The sequence below is a fragment of the Salvelinus sp. IW2-2015 genome, linkage group LG1 (assembly GCF_002910315.2).
Source record: "Salvelinus sp. IW2-2015 linkage group LG1, ASM291031v2, whole genome shotgun sequence".
NCBI classification, from domain to species: Eukaryota; Metazoa; Chordata; class Actinopteri; order Salmoniformes; family Salmonidae; genus Salvelinus; species Salvelinus sp. IW2-2015.
In genome coordinates this window covers 23,923,373-23,932,832 of record NC_036838.1, presented here as the reverse complement: position 1 = coordinate 23,932,832, position 9,460 = coordinate 23,923,373, and the positions used below count along the sequence as shown (strand labels likewise).

Sequence of the window (9,460 nt, the reverse complement as noted above, 5' to 3'; positions counted from 1 at the left end):
GATATTTTTTGGACTATCAAGAAATGTATTGGTGAATTATATTAATAATGCATTGAACTGCATCCATCTATTCTGCCAACAAGGCTTTAGTGTACGTCATGGAATGTTGTTTTTAAAACCTCTTATAAAGTTGGTTTTGTAGCTTAAATTGGGAATTTTATACTTTTGACTTAAGTTATGTCTGTTTGTTTCATATCTGCAAAGTAGTTAAAACGCTGTCGGTTCCACTTTAGTGTCAAAATTTACTACAAAGTGTAAATAGAATAATTTAGGTCATAAAGTCAGGGACCCTGTTTATTCTTCAAATATGTCAGGGAACTCCTGTCTTATACGGACACCATACAGGAAGGTATAATGTTTGCACATTGTTATATTAGCAGAACACTGCTTCTACATGGGTCCAGCAGGCAGAGTTCTACAGACAGATGTGAGATGCAGGAGAGATGGCACTTTTTTCATACTTCATAGGTGAATGATGGTTTATTCTACATGGAACTGTTACACTTGAAAGTTATCAAAACACTTAGTTTGGAATATCTACATAAGTTCAGCAATTGCACTCTTCTCATATTACTCTGTAGGCTACTGACCGTGGTATGAAAAAAGTGCCATCTCTCCTTCATCTCACATCTGTCTGTAGAACTCTGCCTGCTGGACCCATGAGAAGACAGAACCTCACCCAGAAAGCTGTGCATGTCAGTTTGTGGTAGACAGCCAAATAGACAAATAAAATGCCATTCTTTACCATGAAATGCTTACTTATGAGCCCTTTCCCAACAATGCAGAGTTAAAAAGTAAAAACGTTTGCACAAAAAAAGGGGGTCAATGCAAATAGTCCAGGTAGCCATTTGATGAACTGTTCAGCAGTCTAAGGACTCTGGGATTAAACACCTCCCTCTGCAACTGGATCCTGGACATCCTGTCGGGCCACCCCAGGTGTTGAGAGAAGGCAACAACACATCCATTACACTGACCCTCCACACGGGGGCCCCTCAGGGGTGCATGCTTAGTCCCCTCCTGTACTCCCTGTTCACCCACGATTGTATGGCCACACACGACTCCAACACCATTATTAAGTGTGCCGACAACATGGCGGTGGCAGGCCTGATTATCGACGACGATGAGACAGCCTATAGGGAGAAGCTCAGAGACCTGGCAGTGTGGTGTCAGGACAACAACCTCTCCCTCAACGTCAGTAAGACAAAGGAGCTGATCGTGGATTACAGGAAAAGGAGGGCAGAGCACGCCCCCATTCACATCGACGGGGCTATCATGGTCCAAGAACCTATCACATTAGCGTTAGCCACCTAGCTAACGTTAGCCACAAAATATATTGCTTTAAATTGCTTGATATCAAAGTCATTAAATTATGGTGGTGATGATACAATAATTGTGAGGAACTTTATTGATGATGGTGATGAAGAGTACAGTAACTTGTGTGCATGTGTGTTCCTCAGGTCTAGTTGGTACATGTGTAATCTCAGCGCTCCATAATCTTATGAGACTTCAGTTACTCAATCAAGAATCCAGGTGAGATACTATTATTTTTACTTGTCCAATATTGTCAAAATAAGCTTACTATAGGTCTACATTAGAGCAAATATTAAATGGCGAGTCAGGCAAGTCAGTTAAGAACAAATTCTTATTTACAATGATGGCCTACCGGGGAACAGTGGGTTAAGTGCCTTATTCAGGGGTAGAACGGCAGATTTTTACCTTGTGACATTGAGGAGTACACCACATCAGTCACTGGCTTTATCAATAAGTGCATCGAGGACGTCGTCCCAACAGTGACTGTACGTACATACCCCAACCAGAAGCCATGGATTACAGGCAACATTCGCACTGAGCTAAAGGGTAGAGCTGCAGCTTTCAAGGTGCGGGACTCTAACCCGGAGCTTACAAGAAATCCTGCTATGCCCTGCGACGAACCATCAAACAGGCAATGCGTCAATACAGGGCTAAGATTGAATCATACTACACTGGCTCCGACGCTCGTCTTATGTGGCAGGGCTTGCAAACTATTACAGACTACAAAGGGAAGCACAGCCGCGAGCTGCCCAGTGACACGAGCCTACCAGGCGAGCTAAATCACTTCTATGCTCGCTTCGAGACAAGCAACACTGAGGCATGCATGAGAGCATCAGCTGTTCTGGACAACTGTGTGATCACGCTCTCCGTAGCCGACATGAGTAAGACCTTTAAACAGGTCAACATACACACGGCTGCGGGGCCAGGTGGATTACCAGGACGTGTGCTCCGGGCATGTGCTGACCAACTGGCAGGTGTCTTCACTGACATTTTCAACATGATTGAGTCTGTAATACCAACATGTTTCAAGCAGACCACCATAGTCCCTGTGCCCAAGAACACAAAGGCAACCTGCCGAAATGACTACAGACCCGTAGCACTCACGTCCGTAGCCATGAACGGCATTGAAAGGTTGGTCATGGCTCACATCAACTCCATTATCCCAGAAACCCTAGACCCACTCCAATTTGCATACCGCCCAAACAGATCCACAGATGATGCAATCTCTATTGCACTCCACACTGCCCTTTCCCACCTGGACAAAAGGAACACTTATATGAGAATGCTATTCATTGACTACAGCTCAGCGTTCAACACCATAGTACCTTCAAAGCTCATCACTAAGCTAAGGATCCTGGGACTAAACACCTCCCTCTGCAACTGGATCCTGGACTTCCTGACGGGCCGCCCCCAGGTGGTGAGGGTAGGTAGCAACACATCTGCCACGCGATCAGCGTGGAGCTCCCCAGGGGTGCATGGTCAGTCCCCTCCTGTACTCCCTGTTCACCCACGACTGCATGGCCAGGCACGACTCTAACACCATCATTAAGTTTGCAGACAACACAACAGTGGTAGGCCTGATCACCGACAACGACGAGACAGAGACCTGGCCGGGTGGTGCCAGAATAAAAACCTCGAACCTCAACGTAACCAAGACTAATGAGGTGATTGTGGACTACAGGAAAAGGAGGACCGAGCACGCCCCCATTCTCATCGACAGGGCTGTAGTGGAGCAGGTTGAGACCTTCAAGGTTCTTGGTGTCCACATCACCAACAAACTAGAATGGTCCAAACACACCAAGACAGTCGTGAAGAGGGCACGACAAATGCAGATAGCCCGCACATTGGCTAACCGGGCTATCTGCATTGTGTCCCACCCACCATCCCGCCAACCCCTCTTTTACACTACTGCTACTCTCTGTTCATCATATATGCATAGTCACTTTAACCATATCTACATGTACATATTACCTCAATCAGCCTGACTAACCAGTGTCTGTATGTAGCCTCACTACTTTTATAGCCTCGCTACTGTATATAGCCTGTCTTTTTACTGTTGTTTTTATTTCTTTACCTACCTATTGTTCACCTTATACCTTTTTTGCACTATTGGTTAGAGCCTGTAAGTAAGCAATTCACTGTAAGGTCTACACCTGTTGGATTCGGCGCACGTGACAAATAAACTTTGATTCGATTTGATTTGTCAGCTCAGGGATTTGATCCAGTTACCTTTCGGTTACTGGCCCAATGCTCTAACCACTAGGCTACCTGCCACCCCATTAAAGGACCTCTTCATTTAGAGCAAGTATAGAAATAACCTTTATTCATTAATTATATTATTGTATGCTTTAGTGTTTGTGTACATTATTGGTACACACAACTTCAACGTTACTTGAATCTCTCTCCTGTACCAGTGGTTCTGAATCGGATGGAGACAGTAAAGAGAAGAAAAGGACAAGGTCTTGACTTGCAGCAGGCCGGTGGGGGGACATGGGTTGAGTGTTGCGCTGCAGTTCTAGCTCCTGACTGGTCTGTGGGCCACCGGGTCTTCTCCCCAGTGGTCCTAAGTTCTCCCGTAGGGCTGTCACTGGATATTCCGGGGGGTCAGGGTCATGGGTTCTGGTGTCAACACACCTCTAGGGGGGTCCAGGGGCATTGCCTCCTGGGATATGCTTTAAAACAAATAGCTGTGAAGTTGTTGTTTCTGGTGGATTTTTAAGGGAACATGCATCCAAAAATGTACTAATCATTTGGTCAATATGAATCTGTGTAGGAGGGCGGGAGAGAATGGGTGTGCGGAGGCATAAGGTATATGTTGTGTGTGAATGGATGAGTAAGTAGATGTATAGAGGGGTGTAAATGTGTCTGAGAAGAAGGCAGGGAGGGAGGTTGGGATTAATTTGGCCTGGGTGGTTGGGAGGTGGTGATAAGCTTGGCTTGGGTGGGGTAAAGGGGGGAGAACTGGGAGGGGGTGGTGGAGAGGGTTGGATTTGGTTTGGGAGAAGGAGAAGGAGAAGGAAGCACTTAATTATACTACAATGTAATTTGATTTGATTTTTTGTGACTTGCAAACCCAGTGTAAAATGAATGGGTTCCTGGACAGATTAGGAAAGGATGTTGAATCATTATTATTCCTTGTTTATCATAACAACTAAGATTCAATGGTGGTTATTGGTAAGAAAGGAGAGGAGCTTTAGCCGGGGGATTGGGATGGGGTGACTGGGAGGGCATCAGACACTTCTCTGAGGTGTGCATGGGGCCCCCACTCATCCCATCTTGGTGGACTCTCCCCAAGTAGACCCCCACCAGCCACAATACTTTAATTAAATGTTTTAAGTAAAACAAACCGATCACAGTACTTAAGTGGCAGCCTTTCTTCAATATATGTATGATGAAATAATCCACTGTTTTTGTTTTGGTACATTAGGAGAGGAGTTGCTTTATGTTTTTTGTGCTTTTTGTGTGGCTTTTTCGTTAAATGTCTGCCCGTTCCACATGCCCACACACTCTAAATTTGCAATGTATACAATAACTATACTGAACAAAAATATAAACGTAACATGCAACAATTTAAAAGATTTTACTGAGTTACAGTTTATATAAGGAAATCAGTGAATCTAATTGGATTTCACATGACTGGGAATACAGATATGCATCTGTTAACACATCTCCTTCGCATAGATTTGATCGGGCTGTTGATTGTGGCCTGTGGAATGTTGTCCCACTCTTCTTCAATGGCTGTGCGAAGTTGCTGGATATTGGTGGAAATTGGAACACGCTGTCGTACAGGCGTCCCAAACATGCTCAATGGGTGACATGTCTGCTGAGTATGCAGGCCACAGAATAACTGGGACATTTTCAGCTTCCAGGAATTGTGTACAGATCCTTGCAACATGGGGCTGTGCATTCATCACCTCAAGTTTCAGCATGATAATGCACGGGCCCCATGTCGCAAGGATCTGTACACAATTCCTGGAAGCCGAAAATGTCCCAGTTCTTCCGTGGCCTGCATACTCACCAACATGAGGTGACGAATGCACATTATCTCTGTGCATTCAAATTACCATTAATAAAACACAATTGTGTTCGTTGTCTGTAGCTTATGCCTGCCCATAACATAACCCCACCACCACCATGGGGCACTGTTCACAACGTTGACATCAGAAAACCGCTCGCCATTCCTTTTTTTTGTGGGGGGGGACAACTTGTTGGTATACTGTTTTACAGCGGAGAAATGGTGTCATTTTCCCACACTGAATTTTCATACATTGCCATCCAAAAGAGCAATTGTCCAAGAAATTTACTTCAATGAGGATTTCTTATATTGTGACAGTGATGCATCATGAGTAAGCCGCACATGTTCAGATAAGCACGAGATTCCCTTTCATCCTATTTATTGAATATCGGTGGAATTATCGTCCAATATATTGCTCTAGTTATCCCCTGCACACACAGCGGGAGTTTTGTCATCCACACAGCATGTTCTTTTTGGTTCCTAGTGTTATTTTAGTGTTGTGTTGGGTGTCCTTCATTCTTCCATTTATTCCTTAATCCATTCGTTACTGTATCCCTCTGTCTCCAGGATGTCCTCCCAGGCAGCACCCGGCTGATGCTGGTCCGGTGTTGGTTCTCCAGGGGCTGTGCTCTGAGCTGCAGTCTCCACTTTCTCCAAGAGGGGGCTCTACACTGCTGTCTCAGCCTCCTGGCCTCCGTTGGCTGCTGACGGGTCACTGCCAACTTCTCTGGTGCCATGTCTCTAGGCTCTACACCCGTCACAGCTTTGAATGCTACTTTTCGTTCTGCATCACCCTCCTGACCTCCGGCCGCTCTCCTTGCTGTAGAGAGCCGTTGTCCTGGCCTTCGGCCCGGTCTCGCCACAGTGCACCACCACGTCCAGTCAGAGGGGAGTCTCTGGAGTTCTGGGCGCCGCTGAACATGTGCTACATCCTGTTGGTGGTCTAAGTCCAAGGGGATGGATCAATCAGAACTTGATTTCCATTCAATCTTAGCAGGCAAAGAATGAGTTGAATCAGTCAACTGAGAGCAGTAGCACCAAAAATAGAATCGCCTCTTAGAAACGTAAAGATCGGGGTCTTGTTCAGTAGGGAGAAAACATTTAAAAACTGAGTGAAATGACGGGAAGTACGACCTCAATTTGGCCAATAAGAACACAGATTTTCATTTTCAGTCAATGTTTTTGCTCCAGTGTACACTACTGAACATGACCCTAGTAGCGTCACATTTGTTAATTGAACTTCTCTATTGTCCTCCACAGAGGAGCAGCACTGCTGCCCGGGTAGTGAGGCTTTACTGCACACAGTGGCCCTGTGTATGGGGACCCTGCTGGTGCTCATGCTGACGGTAGGCCGCTAGACTGACATGCTCCTCATCCTCGTCACCTTCCTGGGGGGAGGCTGTCTGCCTGCTGCCCTCCCAGGTACTCCCTAAGTTCTGCCCCAGGTCAGTGTGGCCCCACAGCTTGAACACATCTCGCTCTCTCTGTTGCTATGTTGGTCTTTCAGGTTTTCTTTCACCCTCTCTCTGCAGGGATGGCAAAACATTTCTTCATAGGGCTGTGTGAAAACGATAGTTTTAAGCTTAGATATTTTTATGCTTAGAATTTCTGACATTGGGTCGGCTATTTGTTAGTCAACTTGTCTAATTATACTGAACAAAAATATAAACACAACATGCAACTATTTCATTGATTTTACTTAGCTACAGTTCATGAGGAAGTCAGTTAATTGAAATAAATAAATTAGGCCCTAATCTATGGATTTCACATGACTGGGAATACAGATATGGATCTATTGGTCACAGATACCTTAGGATCTTGTCACAGTATTTTTGTGCATTCAAATTGCCATCGAAAAAATGCAATTGTATTCGTTGTCCGTTGCCAATACCATAACCCCACCGCCACCATGGGGCACGCTGTTCACAACATTGACATTAGCAAACCGCTCGCCCACACGACGCCATACACATGGTCTGCGATTGATGCCGGTTGGACGTACTGCCAAATTCTCTAAAACAAGTTATTGTAGAGAAATTAACATACATTTTTTGGCAACAGTTCTGGTGGACATTCTTGCAGTCAGCATGCCAACTGCACGCTTCCTCAACTTGAGACATCTGTGGCATTGTTGACAACATTTTTGAGTGGACTTTTATTGTCCCCAGCACAAGGTGTACCTGTGTAAAGATCATGGTGTTTAATCAGCTTCTTGTTATGTCACACCTGTCAGGTGGATGGATTATCTTGGCAAAGGAGAAATGCTCACTAACAGGGATGTAAACAAATTTGTGCACAACATTTTTGAGAAATACGTTTTTTTGTGCGTATGGAAAATGTCTGGGGTTGTTTATGTCAGCGCATGAAACATGGGACCAACACTTTACATGTTGCGTTTCATATTTTTGTTCAGTGTTTGTCTATACATGCAGCTTCTCATCTCTCAACTTTGTCCCAGAAGACTAAATACAGCGGTGCTCACAAGAAAAATGTCATAAATCAAAAGAATGAATGCATCGATAATCTAGTGTAGTTGGCATCAGTTAAGTTCTCTTTCATTTCTGCTTCTCTCACAGAGCGAGGATGTTTAGGGACTAAGGAGAAAATGCAATACTTCTAAAACAGGGGAAAGGTTCTTCCTGTACAACATCAAATGATGTCAGTTTAACATATTTTATGGCTCTGACTGTTGTGATTGCACGATAATAGTGTTCACTTCCCTCATGACAGCTTCTATTGTTCTTTAGGAGGGAGCAGAAGACATTCACAAGCAGATCTGTCTGGCATTCCAGAAGCCTGTCATCAGACAGCGACACACAGAAAGACTATCAGGCTGCAGAATACCACAACACAGACCAGTTACTGTTTCACTCTACCTCAGACAAAAGAAACTTTTACCTCAAATACAGCCATCTACTGGCCTGTCTCACTCAGTGATACTGTTGAAATCCAATACTGTCCCCGTTTACATAGACATGTTAAGCTTTGATGTTGCGCAGCGGTCTGAAGCACTGCTTCTCAGTGCCAGAGGCGTCACTACAGACACCCTGGTTCGATTCCAGGCTGTATCACAACCGGCTGTGATTGGGAGTCCCATAGGGCGGCGCACAATTGGCCCAGCGTCGTCCGGGTTTGGCTGGGGTAGGCCGTCATTGTAAATAAGAATTGTTTCTTAACTGACTTGCCTAGTTAAAGGTTAAAAAATACAAATAAATTATGTCACGTACACACCGTTTCTGTCATAAATCATATCAACATGAATGTTTGCTGTTTTATAACCTTGTTTGGACCTGTGAAGGGAGACCTAACCCTGCTTACACAAGGGGACTGATGTTTATTTACTCTTATCTTCTCTTGAATTATTAACCAGTCTATTACCATAGTGACAAGGGTGTGGTTGCTAGAGCCACAAATATACAGTTTGTTCCCTGGCTACGTGACTTATGTTATTATATAACTTTGCAGTAGATTTGTGGCATAGCTAGGTATTGTATGCTATTTAGCTTTACCAGATGTCCTGACCATTCAAAATATAACAGGTGTGTGTGTGTGTATTGTCTGTGTGCAGGCCCACCTATGGTGATCATTTCTATTATTTAAGAATCGTGGCAATACAGTGAGAGAAGGCGGGTGAATACAGAGTTAGCAGTTCAGTGGATGGTAAAATGGGGGGATGATTAAAAGGAGATGTAGAAGATAGAAGTTAAGAGTCGAAGAGCAGAGGGAGAGGTGTGTGTGTGGTAACTGTTGTCTGCACTGGGTGTACCTTTTCCTTTTAAAAACCTGTCATCAACACACCCAGTTGCACAACTCTAGGACATTTACATTTTAGTCATTTAGCAGACACTCTTGTCTAGGGCCACTTGCAGTCAAACAGGAAGTACAGACATGCTTCTTGCTTTATCGACTAACCCGAAAGAGAGAAATGAGACCGTGTTTGGTTTATGATGCCAGGGCTATGGCTAGGGTTTTAAATAGTTGCAGATGGAACCAGATTAGAGTTGAAACCGGGTTTTAGATATAGGCCACAGGAAGGGCCTTGTTTATTCAGTAGAAATGGGTCCTACTGAATCAACTGAAAAGCCATTTATTTCATAGAGATGTAACAATTTGGGCTGTTTTCCTACAATGGCC

The 9,460-nt window shown here is 44.5% G+C and overlaps 1 long non-coding RNA gene across 1 annotated transcript; it reads left to right on the top strand.

The window, feature by feature from the left end:
* The first annotated feature begins 1,455 nt into the window (after window positions 1-1,455).
* On the top strand, window positions 1,456-8,576 carry LOC111963339 (uncharacterized). Its single transcript, XR_002877248.2, has 3 exons — window positions 1,456-1,530; window positions 5,894-6,771; window positions 8,074-8,576. It is a non-coding gene; the product is annotated as an uncharacterized lncRNA (long non-coding RNA).
* The last annotated feature ends 884 nt before the right edge of the window (window positions 8,577-9,460 follow it).